Source organism: Microcaecilia unicolor, chromosome 1 (assembly GCF_901765095.1).
Source record: "Microcaecilia unicolor chromosome 1, aMicUni1.1, whole genome shotgun sequence".
NCBI classification, from domain to species: Eukaryota; Metazoa; Chordata; class Amphibia; order Gymnophiona; family Siphonopidae; genus Microcaecilia; species Microcaecilia unicolor.
The window spans coordinates 258,051,361-258,065,917 of record NC_044031.1 but is presented as its reverse complement, the minus strand read 5'-3'; positions in this window follow the sequence as shown (position 1 = coordinate 258,065,917).

Sequence of the window (14,557 nt, the reverse complement as noted above, 5' to 3'; positions counted from 1 at the left end):
CAGTAATGGAGGTAGTGTTTCCAATATCCGGGTGGGTGCCCACCTATGTAATAGTGATCATCACACCATATGGTTTGATATAAGGGTGAAGGCGGAGTGCGGACGCACAAAACTCAAAGTACTGGATTTCAGACATACTGATATTGATAAAATGGGGGAATACCTGAAGAAGGAGCTGTTGGCGTGGGAAGGTGTAGGAGAAGTGGAAAAACAGTGGTCCAAGCTAAAGGCTGCTATAAATATGGCGGCTGTTCTTTTTGTGAGGAAAGTAAACAAAAACAAGAGAAGCAGGAAGCCTATATGGTTCTCCAAACAAGTAGCTGAAAAAATAAGAGCAAAAGAGGCTTTGTTCAAGAAATGCAAAAGAACGCAACGAGAGGATCATGGAAAAGATTATCGGATTAAACTGTTTTAAATTTACTAATTTGTAGCTTCATTGCATACCCCCTACTCCTAGTATTTTTGGAAAGAGTAAACAAGCAATTCAAGTCTACCCATTCCACTCCACTCATTATTTTATAGACTTCTATCATATCTCCCCTTAGCCATCTTTTCTCCAAGCTGAAGAGCCCTAGCCACTTTAACCTTTTCTCATAGGGAAGTCATTCTATCCCCTTTATCATTTTCAGCGCTCTTCTCTGTACCTTTTCTTATTATACTATTATCTTTTTTGAGATGCGCTGACCAGAATTGAACACAATATTCTAGGTGCGGTCGCACCATGGAGTGATACAAAGGCATTATAACGTCCTCATTTTTGTTTTCTATTCCTTTTCTAATAATACCTAACATTCTACTTGCTTTCTTAGCCGCCACTGTACACTGAGCAGAGGGTTTCAACGTATCAACGATGACACCTAGATACCTTTCCTGGTTGATGACTCCTAATGTGGAACCTTGCATCACTTAGGTATAGTTCGGGTTCCTCTTTCCCACATGCATCATTTTGCACTTGCTCACATTAAACATCATCTGCCATTTGGATGCCCAGTCTCCCAGTTTTGTAAGGTCCTCTTGTAATTTTTCACAATCTTCTTGTGATTTAACAAATTTGAATAACTTTGTGTCATCAGCAAATTTAATTACCTTACTTGCCTGTGTAGTTCTGTCCTCTGGAATTCCTCTGACAGAACCTCTTCTCATCTTAAACTTAATTAAAAATAAAAAAAAGCCCACAACTCTGAATAATATTGTATTAGGCACAGGGGAAATTCTGTCAATAGACCCCCAATCGAGGACCAAATAAATACTCTTGTTAAGAAGATTTTCTTTGCTATGTCATTTATGTAGTATTCGATCATCTCTAACTCAAGCAATTTTAGAACTGTTGCTCAGGCTGTTCTTATTCCCCAGTCAGATTATTTTAATTCATGATATAGTGAAATTCCGTTAAATTCTTTTCCAAAACTACAGTTGTTGCAGAATACAGCTAGCAGATTGATCTTTAGGAAAAAGAAATCTGACAGAGCTTTGCCTCTGTTGAAAGAGCTATATTGCTTGACAATAAAAGCACGTATTCAATTCAAGATTAATTGTATGGTCTTTAAATCTTTTTATGAGATGACTACCTCCCCTGTTTCAGAAATGCTGAAACACTTGACAACCCTGTCCAGGTCACACTCAACTACTCAAATGAAGTTAGCTTACCCCTCTATTGGGCAACTTCATTCCAAATCCATTTATTAGAAGTCATATAGGTACCAAATAGTTAAGACCTGGTGTGGACTTCCGTTATTTATTAGATCTATGCCTTCAATCTCTATGTTTCATAAAGCTGTTAAAACATATCTTTTTTTTTTATTGTATGAGTCTTGGTAGACTGTCTTGTAATTGTGTTTGATCATGCATAGGTTTTATAAGTTATTGTAATTCTTAACATGATGTGCTAACTTCTTAACTTGTGATTCACCTTCAATCATGGTTGAAATAAGGCGCAATATAAATACCAGAATTAACTGGATTGGATTGGAGGTCTATCTTAATAATGATTTATTGACTTTTCCTCTAGGAATTTGTCCAAACCTTTTTGAAACCCAGAAACAAAAATAATATAGGCAGATAAAGACCATATGGCTTACCCAGTCTGCCCATCTATGCCATCTGTTCTTCCTATTGCTCCCTTAGAGATCCTATGTACTTGTCCCAAGCTCTCTTGAATTCATATACTGTTTTTGTACCCACCACTTCTACCGGGAGGCCATTCCACAAATTCACCACCCTTTCTGGGAAGAAATATTTCCTCAAGTTACTTCTGAGTCTATCCACTTTCACCTTCATCATATGGCCCCTCATTGCAGAGCTTCCTTTCAACTGAAAGAGACTCGCTTCCTGTGTATTTATGTCACTTGATTATGTAAACGTCTTTATCATATCTCCCCTCTCCTGCCTTTCTTCCAAAGTATACATATTGAGATTTTTAAAGCTGCCCCCATACATTTTATGATAAAAATATTGATCATTTTAGTAGTCATTCTCTGGACTGACTCCATCCTATTTATATCTTTTTGAAGGTGTGGTCTCCAGAATTATACACTATAATCTAAATGAGGTCTCATCAGAGTCTTATACAGGGGCACCATCACCTCCTTTTTCCTACCGGCCATTCCTCTCCATATGCAACCCAGCATCCTTCTAACTTTTGCCATCGCCTTTTCTACCTGTTTGGTCACCTTAAGATCATCATATATGATCCTATCCAAGTCACGCTCCTCTTTTGTGCACAAAAGTTCTTCACCCCTTAAACTGTACCCGTTCCCTCAGGTTTTTGCAGCCCAAATGCATAACCCTGCATTTTTTAGCATTGCAATTCTGGTTGCCGCATCTCAAAGAAAATATAGTGGAATTAGAAAAGATGCAGAGAAGGGCGACAAAAATGATAAAGGGGATGGGGTGACTTCCCTATGAGGAAAGGCTAAAGCGGCCGGGGCTCTTCAGCTTGGAGAAAAGACGGCTGAAGGGAGAAATAATAGAGGTCTGCCAAATTCTGGACCATTCCTCTAGCTTTGCGAAGTCCTTCCTCATGTCATACACACCATTAGGGATGTCTACCCTAGTGCAGATTTTGATATTATCCACAAAGAGACACACCTTACCAGACAACCCTTCAGTACTTTCATTTGCAAAAATGTTAAAAAGAACAGGCCCAAGAACTGAGCCTCGCAGCACAACACTGATAATATTTTTTTTCCTCAGAATTAACTCAATTTACCTCTACCCTATGTTGCCTTCCACTCAGCCAGCTTCTAACTCAGTCAGTCACTTGGGGACTTTCAGTTTATTAGTTGTCTATATGGAACTGTGTCAAAGGCTTTGCTTAAATCTAAATACATCACATCTAGCACTCTCCCTTGATCCACCTCTCTGGTCACTCAGTCAAAGAAATTAATCAGATTTGTCTGACAAGACCTGCACCTATTGAAACTATGCCTTGTAAACCATTGGATTCAAAACACTTTATTATTTTAAAAGCATTTCTATTAATTTACTTAACAGAGAAGTCAGACTTACCAGCCTGTAATTCCCAACCTCTTTCTTACTTCCACTTTTGTGGAGAGGGACCATATCTGCTCTTCTCCAATCCGCTGGGACATCTCCCAACTCTAGAGAAGCATTGAAAAGGTCAACCAGCAGAGCTGCTAGAACTTCCCTAAATTCCTTCAGTACCCTTGGATGTATGGCCCCATCACTTTGTCCACCTTAGTTTAGCCAGCTCTTTACAAACACAGTCCTATGAAAATCATTCAGGGACTACCACCCATCCATTCCTATATGTGTTTGTCTTCTGCAGTCCCGCTCCCAGTCCTTCAGCTGTGAACACAGAACAGAAATATTTGTTAATCCCAGAGTACTGATAGAATTAAAAAATAAACTTGCAGAACTATTGTTAGTAATATGTAATTTATCTTTAAAATCAACCATGGTACCAGAAGATTGGAGGGTGGCCAATGTAACGTCAATTTTTAAAAAAGGTTCCAGAAGTGATCTGGGAAATTATAGACCGGTGAGCCTGACATCAGTGCCAGGCAAAATGGTAGAGACTATTATAAAGAACAAAATTACTGAGCATATTCAAAAGAATTGATTAATGAGATAAAGCCAACATGGATTTAGTGAAGGGAAATCTTACCTCACCGATCTATTACATTTCTTTGAAGGGGTGAACAAATGTGGATAGAGGTGAGCCAGTTGATGTATAGTATGTCTGGATTTTCAAAAGGTATTTGACAAAGTACCTCATGAACGACTCCAGAGGAAATTGGAGAGTCATGAGCTAGGAGGTAGTGTTCTATTGTGGATTAAAAACTGTTTAAAAGAAAACAGAGAGTAGGGTTTTTCAGCCTAGGGGATACATTAAAAAAACACAGGAGCATATGGAGGTTCCCCTGCCATCCTCCCTTCTTTCCTATCCAGCTATAGTTCATGCAATATTTGCTTGGGCAGAGATCATGTGTAGCCACTAAAGACCCGACCCTACAACCAGGGTGGGCTTAGCAGGTTAAAGGGGAAGGGGTTATCATCCCTACTGACGGTGCCCTCTTGACCAGGGATCAGACCTTCTGGTTACAACAGGCAGCTCACTCAGGCCAGGGGTAACGATTGGGAGCCCAGAGTGTTACATGTACGGCTTTAAAGAGACACAAGTCCCAGGTGATCTGAAATCATTATCTGGCGACCTTTGTACTTTCTTATTATCAGCCTCATGGCAGCTATTTTTTGGCATGCAGCTTGCTTTATGTGACTCCTAAAATCTGGGGGAGACACTGGGGAGCTGTGGCAGAACCCCCCCCCCCCCCCCCCCAAAAAAAAAAAAATTAATAAAGCTACACCCAGTTTTCATATACGCAGCTTGTATGTGTGCATGAAAGCTATGAGTAGTACATGTTGAATGAGCATATGCAGAGAAGCCACGCTTAACAATTGCCTACCCTGCACATACGCAGCTTGGCCACTGCCTTTCCCCCTTCTGAGCTGCTTGCTGTTTATGTAAGCAGCTCATTTGCATCTGGTATTTTTTGAACATCACCCGCTATTTCCAGCTTGATAATTTTTACCGAGGTGTAAATAGCGTGAGGTGCTTTACAGGGACTTCTGTGCATCAGCTCCTCAGTACTGTAAAAAGACCTAAAGCCATGTTGAGACCAATGCAAACAGCCAAGAATATCCAAATAACCAGAAGTTGCCTAGCAGTTATAAATTCCAATAGTTTAGTCATCCACAGAATGTTTCACACCAGTCTATAGTCCTTAACTTCAGCCAAATCTGCATCCAGTGAGCTGGGTATGAGAATCAACACAATTTTACTCAAGTGAATAAGGTGGAAACACTCTGGAGTATCTTCATTAGGCTGGTTAACCAGAGGAGAATTTCTGATGGAGCCTTTTTCAGAAGATGAGAAGGATAGATAGAGCAATATGTTTGGGAGAGTTTAGTTTACAATATTTGCACAGCTGTTACTGAAATCTGAGCAAACATATCCCAAGTTCTGTCCCTTGGGATATTATCTGATTAGCGTTGCTTATCTAGGTCAGAAATCCAGAAAAAATATTGCCAGGTCAGTTGCTTCTGGTTGTAATTTATCTACTGTTGAGATAACGTGCTTTACAGATGTTAGATCTCTAGAAATCTTAAAGAGCATCTTAGAACAGTTTTTACTAGATGCTATCTTTTGACTTGCCACACACATTGCTAATTTATAAATATTCATTTGATTTTCCATATCCTGACTAAAAGGACTGCTTATCTCTGGAGGTGACTAGCATGGAATCTTGCTACTTTTGGGATTCTGCCAGGTACCTGTGACTGGATTGACCATGGTTAGAAACAGGATACTGGTTTACATAATAACACAGCAACATAGTAGATGACGGCAAAGAAAGACCTGCAAGGTCCATCCAGTCTGCCCAACAAGATAAACTCATATGTGCTACCTTTTCAGTTTACCTGACCTTGATTAGTATCTGCCATCCTCACGGCACAGACCATAGAGGTCTGCCAAGCACAAGCCCCGCCTCCCAACCACCAGCCATGCCCCCCCCCCCACCGGCTCTGCCACCCAATCTCCACTAAACTTCTGAGGATCCATTCCTTCTGAACAGGATTCCTTTATGTTTATCCCACGCATTTTTGAATTCCGTTACCGTTTTCATCTCCACCACATCCGGCGGGAGGACATTCCAAGCATCCACCACTCTCTCCGTGAAAAAGTACTTCCTGACATTTTTCTTGAGTCTGCCCCCCTTCGATCTCATTTCATGTCCTCTAGTTCTACCGCCTTTCCATCTCTGGAAAAGGTTCGTTTGCGGATTAATACCTTTCAAATATTTGAACGTCTGTATCATATCACCACCGATTCTCCTTTCCTCCAGGATATACATGTTCAGGTCAGCAAGTCTCTCCTTATACGTCTTGTAACGCAAATCCCATACCATTTTTGTAGCTTTTCTTTGTACTGCTTCAGTTCTTTTTACATTCTAAGCAAGATACGGCCTCCAAAACTGAACACAATACTACAGGTGAGGCCTCACCAGCGACTTATACAGGGGCATCAATCCTTCCTTTCTTCTGCTGGTCACACCTCTCTCTATACAGCCTAGGAACCTTCTATCTATGGCCACCGCCTTGTCACACTGTTTTGTCACCTTCAAATCCTCAGATACTATCACCCCAAGATCCCTCTCCCCATCCATACATATCAGACTCTCACCCCCTAATACGTACGTCTCCCGTGGATTTCTACTCCCTAAGTGCATCACTTTGCATTTCTTCGCATTGAATTTTAATTGCCAAACCTTAGACCATTCTTCTAGCTTCTGCAGATCCTTTTTCATGTTTTCCACTCCCTCCAGGGTGTCCACTCTGTTACAAATCTCAGTATCATCCGCAAAAAGGCAAACATTACCTTCTAACCCTTCGGCAATGTCACTCACAAATATATTGAACAGAATCGGCACCAGCACCGATCCCTGAGGCACTCCATTACTCACCTTTCCCTCATCCGAGTGAATTCCATTAACCACCACCCTCTGGCGTCTATCCGTCAACCAGTTCCTAATCCAGTTCACCACGTCAGGTCCTATCTTCAGCCTGTCCAGTTTATTTAAGAGCCTCCTGTGGGGAGCAGTGTCAAAAGCTTTGCTGAAATCTAAGTAGATTACGTCTTTAGCACATCCCTGATTCAATTCTCCAGTCACCCAGTCAAAGAATTCAATAAGATTCTTTTGGCACGATTTCTCTTTGGTAAAACCATGTTGTCTCGGATCTTGCAACTTATTGGCTTTCAGGAAATTCAGTATCCTTTCCTTCAGCATCGCTTCCATTACTTCTTCAATCACCAAAGTGAGGCTTACCGACCTGTAGTTTCCAGCTTCTTCCCTATCACCACTTTTATGAAGAGGGACCATATCTACCGTTCTTCAATCCCACGGAACCTCTCCCGTCTCCAAGGATTTATTAAACAAATCTTTAAGAGGACCCGCCAGAACCTCACTGAGCTCCCTCAATATCCTGAGGTGGATCCCGTCCTGTCTCATGGCTTTGTCCACCTTTAGGTTTCCTAGTTGTTCATACACACTCTCTTCCATGAACGGTGCTATATCCACTCCATTCTCATACGTACTTTTGCCAGTCAATCGCGGTCCTTCTCCAGGATTTTCTTCAGTGAAAACAGAACAAAAGTATCTATTTAGCAAATTTGCTTTTTCTTAATCATTATCTTCATAACGGTTCGCAGCATCTTTCAGTTTCACAATTCCCTTTTTAGTCATTTTCCATTCACTAATATACCTGAAGAAATTTTTGTCACTCCTCCTTACCTTTCTAGCCATTTGTTCTTCCGCTTGTGCTTTCGCCAGACATATCTCTCTCTCTTGGCTTCTTTCAGTTTCATCCGGTATTCCTATCCGTGTTCCTCTTCTTGAGTTTTTCTGTATTTCTGGAACGCCAACTCTTTAGCCTTTATTTTCTCAGCCACTTGCTTGGAGAACCATATAGATTTCCTTTTTCTCTTGCTTTTATTTACTCTCCTTACATAAAGGTTTGTGGCCCTATTTATAGTTTCTTTCAGCCTGGACCACTGCCCTTCCACTTCTCGTACGTCCTCCCAGCCCATCAGCTTCTTCTTCAGGTATTCCCCCATTTTACTAAAGTCAGCATGCTTGAAATCCAGCACTTTGAGCTTTGAGTGGCCGCCCTCCACTTCAGCTGTCATATCAAACCAAACCGTTTGATGGTCACTGCTGCCCAGGTGGGCACCCACTCGGACATTTGACACACTATCCCGTTTGTGAGCACCAGATCCAGCGTCACTCCCTCCCTCATGGGTTCCATCACCATTTGTCTGAGCAGAGCACTTTGGAAAGCATCTATGATCTCTCTACTTCTTTCTGATTCCGCAGATGGAACCTTCCAATCTACATTCGGCAGATTGAACTCTCCCAGCAACAGCACCTCTCTGTTCTTTGCCAACTTTTGAATATCCGTGATCAGATCTTTATCTAATTCCTCCAATTGTGTCGGAGGTCTGTGGACAGAGGTTCTATCATCTCATTTTAAGGTGATCCATATCGCTTCTTCCTTTCCCCAGGCCCCTGTCATTTCAGTCGCTGCGATATCATTTCTCACATACAGAGCTACTCCTCCACCTTTACGACCATCTCTATCCTTCCTAAATAGATTATAGCCTGGTATGTTTGCAACCATTGAGCCACGTCTCCATGATTGCAACAACATCCAAGTCTGCCTCCAACATCAGGGCTTGAAGGTCATGAACTTTATTGCTTAGACTGTGAGCATTTGTGGTCATCGCTTTCCATTTACATTTCCTGGTACCTGTTTCAACATTAGTGATTTGGGGGTGTCTTTTCTATTTTTCTACCTTCATATCTTTTTGTTCCACCTTCATTGCTTTTTCTTCCACCTCAGTTCTATTATCAGGAACATCACAGTGCTGTAATGGAGCAAAAGAATTCTGTAGGGGCAACACTTGGGAGGGCGGATGCTTCTGTGTCACATAACAAGTCTGCCTGAGCCTACTGTGAACCATGTATTCTTAGGGGGTTTTATCCTTTGAGGCAGTGGTAAGAATTTGGTATGATTCTGTGCAGTATGATTTTGTGCAGTTCTATAAGCTGTTTTAAGTGCATCCAATTCCTGCTTTACTTTACTGAGCTCCTGTATTAAACTAGCGAGCTGAAGACAGATAGGACAAGCCTTAAGTCTCCAGATGATTGGCCTTGAAACTAAAGCACCACAATTATTACAGAGAATAAAAGTCATCCTGACTGGTTGAAATGGGTATGAACAGGTGTACTATGATGGGGTTAACAGTCTGCAAGATTGCTTGTGTATGACTGAGGAGTAAAATTGTAACCTAGGGGTTAAAATAATCTTAACTGGGCTCCTCCAGAGGGAAAAGAAAAAAGAGTTCTATAGTGACATCACTCTGGAACTACAGCTGAGCAAGCTGAGACCTGGTTGCCTTGGCGACAGCTTGCTGGTCAGTTGAAAGTTGGGCAGAAACAGATGAAGAGAGTATATGTATTTTTGAGTGTGAGAGTGGCCAGAAGGAGTTGAGCTGTGGTGAGGAGTGGATGCGTGTGGTTGGAGCTGGTAAGGGTTGATTAGGAAAAGGGAATTTTACTCATTGATTGAATTTAGGAAGTGAGTGGGAGAGATAAGGGAGAGACGTGAGAGAGGCTGCAGCGCTGCAGGAGAAAGGTTGTGTTTTTGAGAGTGGGGGAAATGGTGTTAAAGTTATGTTGAAAGGTGTTGGGGTGAAAGTAAATGAATGGGAACTAGTTTAGGGGTGATTTGAAGGTGAGTGTGACTAAGTGATGTCACTGTGAGAGAGGGGCATGAAAATTATGAGAGTGTGCCTGGAGTGAGAGGGGAATAGAGTTGGGGATGAGTTTGGGAAAAGGGAGATAGTGGGTTTTAATGGAAAAAACAACTACAAATCCTGATTGTGAGCGGAATGTGGGGTTTATAGTGGCTGGGTGAGTAACTGAGGGATGGAATGTGGTATGAGAGACTGAATCTGTCCGGATTGCTGGTGAATTCAGTGCAGACGCTCTCTCTCTCTCTCCAGCTCTCTAGAATAGGGACTGTTCAGTAAGAAGTAGATTTGAAAGTATAGAAGTATTCCAATTAATTTTGTTTTTGTTAGCTATATGGCCCCAGTCTAATGTAACGTCCCTAAAGTCCCCCAATCCGGATTGGAAGAGAAAGGAAGTCAGGGTTTTGCTTCCCAATTTGGTTTAATTATTAGAGAGGTTTAGGAAGAAGAGAAGTACTGTACAGAGGAACCGAGAGAAACCGGTGGAGATCCCGGACCAGCATCGAAAGGGCCCCCACGCAAGAAAGACAAGTTGCAACACCCGCTCTCAATGGCAGAATTGTATTCAGCTAAGTGATTCTTTTTGGGTAGCCCCACAAGTTGATAAAGCCTGTGCTTACCTAATTGCTCTGAAAGCAAATATCAACTGAAACAAAGTGGATAAGGAAAAGAGAAAGCAGAAAACGAGACATACTTACCTGCAAGTTTGATCTGAGTATTGTGACTCCTGAAAAGGGGTTAACCTGCAAGACAAGAAGTTGAAACAAAGAATCAAACTCTTTATAGGAACACTGAAGCACAAAACAAATACCAAGTAGAAGTGAAGATATATGAGAGTGTAGAACACAGATAGAACACTTATCTGATAGAGGTTCAGGGATGAGTTTTGTCCTGTGGGGAGAAACACAAACAAAAGTAAATGAGGGTTTCTATAATTTGACTGTTTACAATATTATCCTGTGTATTGTTAGGGCCTAAGTGGAAACATGGTTGTTTAGTCACTGGTACAGACTTAAAAGCTTATAAGGTATAACTGTTAGTACTTGTTATATGAAGTTAAGTATCTTACTATTAAACGTTTTTCTATTCAACTGGAAAGAAATCTGGTGTGTCTCTTCCAGAATCAGGGAAAATCCCTACAATTAGTTTATTTTCCTCACCTATCCTTCGAGGGTAGGTGACGTGGTTAGTTTTTGTTGCTTGCTCTTCATTCCTGTGTGCTGGTTTCAGAGAAGTTGCCACGACTACTAACATCTGGCTTCCCGGAATCCTGCTCCTACATAACATCATCCACAGGCGTGAGTGGGCATAGCTACAAAATTAATGAGTTTTGGCTTGTCTATTTATGACTGGAAAACCCTGGGGTGGGTGGGATTGTAAGTCCCAGTGAGTCAGCCAAGCGCTGTATCAAAAAAGTTATCTAGGTATGACCAGAACTGATACAGTCTGATCAAAGAATTTCCAGTTGATTTAACTTTCAAATTCCACTAGACTATAACTAGGATTGGCAGAACCTTTCCAGAAAGTTAGAATGTTATAGGACCGGAAGCAGTTAGAAAAGTGTATCCTCTTTCATAGTTAGGCAGGAAAGGAAAGAGGGTAGATCTATGGGTATAGTTGATTAATAATGATTTTTGATTATCCTGCCACTATGGTACTGCCCACAGTGAGAGAAGTTTGATGAACAAGTTTAGGGAAGAGAAGGTAAAATGGTATCCTATGTGATATATAATGAGAATAGCAGCCAATGTATATGTTAACACAGGTCCTTTTTATCTAGAGCATTAAGCCGGTGATGGTGAGCAGAAGACTGGGGATTCCTGTGATAATGAAGGGTTTTCTTTTCAGAGACAGTTGTAATTAGGGTGGAGTTAATTTGTGATAAGTAATGTATTTAGGAAAGCTATTTAGGAAGTGTCAGCCTATTATCTACACAGCTGGTTGGGATAAGGGGAAGTCAAGGTTAAGAAATGTACAAAAAATGTCCAAACCCACAGCTCTGAGGTAGGGATAGCCAGAAATAAAGCCAGAAGAAGTCTTATCTGTGTAAGTTTCCTTCAGGCAGGAGACAATCATATACCATGGTTAGTTGCCCAGTTCTCTCAGCAGAAGTTTTATCCACACCTTAGCTTACAATTGTCTACAGAAAACCCAGGTGGGGAGGAGGAGAGCCCAGCACACTTTAAGGAAAAGATAAGAGATCTAATACTTTCTGGCAGTTTTTAAATTTAGTTCTCAGATTAACAGATATCAATAAACCAGTTTGAAACACAGCAATCAGATCACAATATTTGCAGACCAGATAAAACAGGGGTTTTTTTCCTTTTTTTTTTGACCCAGTAAGGCAACTCTTATGTTCTTATGACCAAACTTTTAAACCTGAACCAATGTGAAGTAAACAATGATGGAGAAATATGATCATGATGTTACAAATTTGTAAGCAGACATGACAGAGAATTTTCAATCATCAACCATTTACAAAGCTTTCAGTGCCACACTGGGCACTCCAGGAAATAAAGCTATAGAGTAATCAAGATGCAATAAAACTGAAAGCTGCAGAACTGTTCTAAACGTCAACAAAAGTTTTACTCTTCATAATAAATGAAGCTCAAAAAAGGTACATTCCATTACCTCTTTTGATGTGGTCTCATGGACAAGCAGGAATCAGCAGCCTAGTACTTAGAGTACCAGGGAAGCCAGGTTCTAATCCTGCTGCTGCTCCTTGTGAATTTGAGCAAGTCACTTAACTCTCAATTGTCTCATGTACAAACAGATTGTGAGCCCTCCAAGGACAGGGAAATATCTCTTGTACCTGAATATAACTCACCTTGCGCTATTACTGAAAAGAAGTAAGCTAAATCTAAATAAATAAATAAATACCCCTAAGGGTCACTATTCAGTGTAGTTTAAGGTGTAGGAGAGGCTCTTGCCCACTTAAATTCCCCTTAAAGCACAGGCCACTGATCTTTAGCAGCACTTAACTAGGCAGTACTGCTGAATATCAACTCTAATCTTTCATGCACAATCCAGGAAGGAGTCAGCAAGGAGTTAACAGTTATAAGGGCATGACACAAAAGGCAGTCCTAACTTTGGCCTCTTGGCTAGGTGAGTGCTAGCACTGAATATAGGCCACCACCACACAATTTCCAGGCTGCTGCCAATCCCACCCTTGCCAATCCCCCTCTAGAACCCTCTCTCCAATCCCTCAACCTCCCCCCAACTCTGATACACTCTCCCCAGCCCCTAGTTCAGCTACCCCCTCCCTGTTTCCCATCCCCCGATCGACCATCTACGCTCTCCCCCCCCCCCCCCCCCCAGCATCTAAAGTCCAGCCAATTTTCCTCTCCCAATTTTGGACCCCTTGCCACCCCCAGGACTTACCCAGAGGTGATCCCTGGCAGTCTAATGGGATAGGTTAGGAGTGGTCCCTCTCTGTTCTTGCCTGCTTGCTCCAGGATCAAAAATGGCAGCAATGACTCCTGGTAGTAGCCTTGTAGTACCACTGCTAGGAGTCAACCTTCCATATAAGGGCAATTTGCAAACAAGAAAGTCCCATACATTCAGTCAAATGTTGCAGGCTTCAAACAGGGCTCCAGCATCCTTCACCTCAGTCTCTTCACAGGGAGACTGAACTCCACTCATATTTCCTTCTTTTATAAGGCAGTAAACTCCTGCCTTATGCTCCACCCCACAACCCAATTAAAGGACCCTCCTGATTCAAGGTTTCTATTGGTAGGGCCAGAGGCCCTGCCTCTAACTGTCAGGTGACCTCCCTGTTCTAGTTCTTTTCCTGGGAATTAATTTTGTAGTTCACAGGGCCAGTGAGCTCTATTTTTCCCTTGCAAGACTGAAGCTGGTTCTTTGGTGTCGGTCCTCTCTTTCACCTTTTCCTTCTGGCCCTGAGTTTTCTTATGGGACGGAACATAAACATGGTCAATATTTATTAGGAAAGGAATAAAGAATACAACAATATGGGGGTAGATATCAAGTTATGTCATGGCCATAACACTGACTTTTTGCCCCTTAACACCTTTTAAAGGGCACTAAAGCACATTTTATTATCATAACTTGCATTTTTAAGTTACAGCTCATTACAATGTAAATACAATAACAAGGTTTGCAGTGAACATGGCAGGCCATTTAATTCCTGGAAAAATATTTTTCTGTGCTGGGAGAATCAGACTACAATACTGTGGCCCTATGCTCCTAGGACAGAAGAATAATGCTGTTTGCGAGGTTGATCATTTGTTACTTTATTGTACCATTGGAGTTCGTAATCTGTGGTAATGAGCTACCACAAGTTGGTGACTCCTTCTGTAAATTAAGGTGCATATTTCGTCTGTATTTCTCTGTGGTATGAAAACGCCTTGAGTATTGTGTGCAGTCACTGCATCTCAAAAAAGATATAGCAGGATTTAAAAAAGTACAGAGAAGGCAACCAAAATGATAAAGAGGATGGAACGACTCTCCTGTAATGAAAGGTTAAAGAGCTTAGCTTCAGTTTGGAGAGAAGATGGCTGAAGGGAGATATGACAGAAGTAAATAAAATTCTGAGTGGAGTAGATAAATGCAAATCTATTGTTTACCCTTTCAAAAAGACTAAGACTATGCTATGACGTTCAATAAGTAATACATTTAAAACAAATATAAAATATTTTTTCATTCAAAATATAATTAAGCTTGGGAAGTTGTTGCTGGAGGATGCGATAAAATCAGTTAGCATAG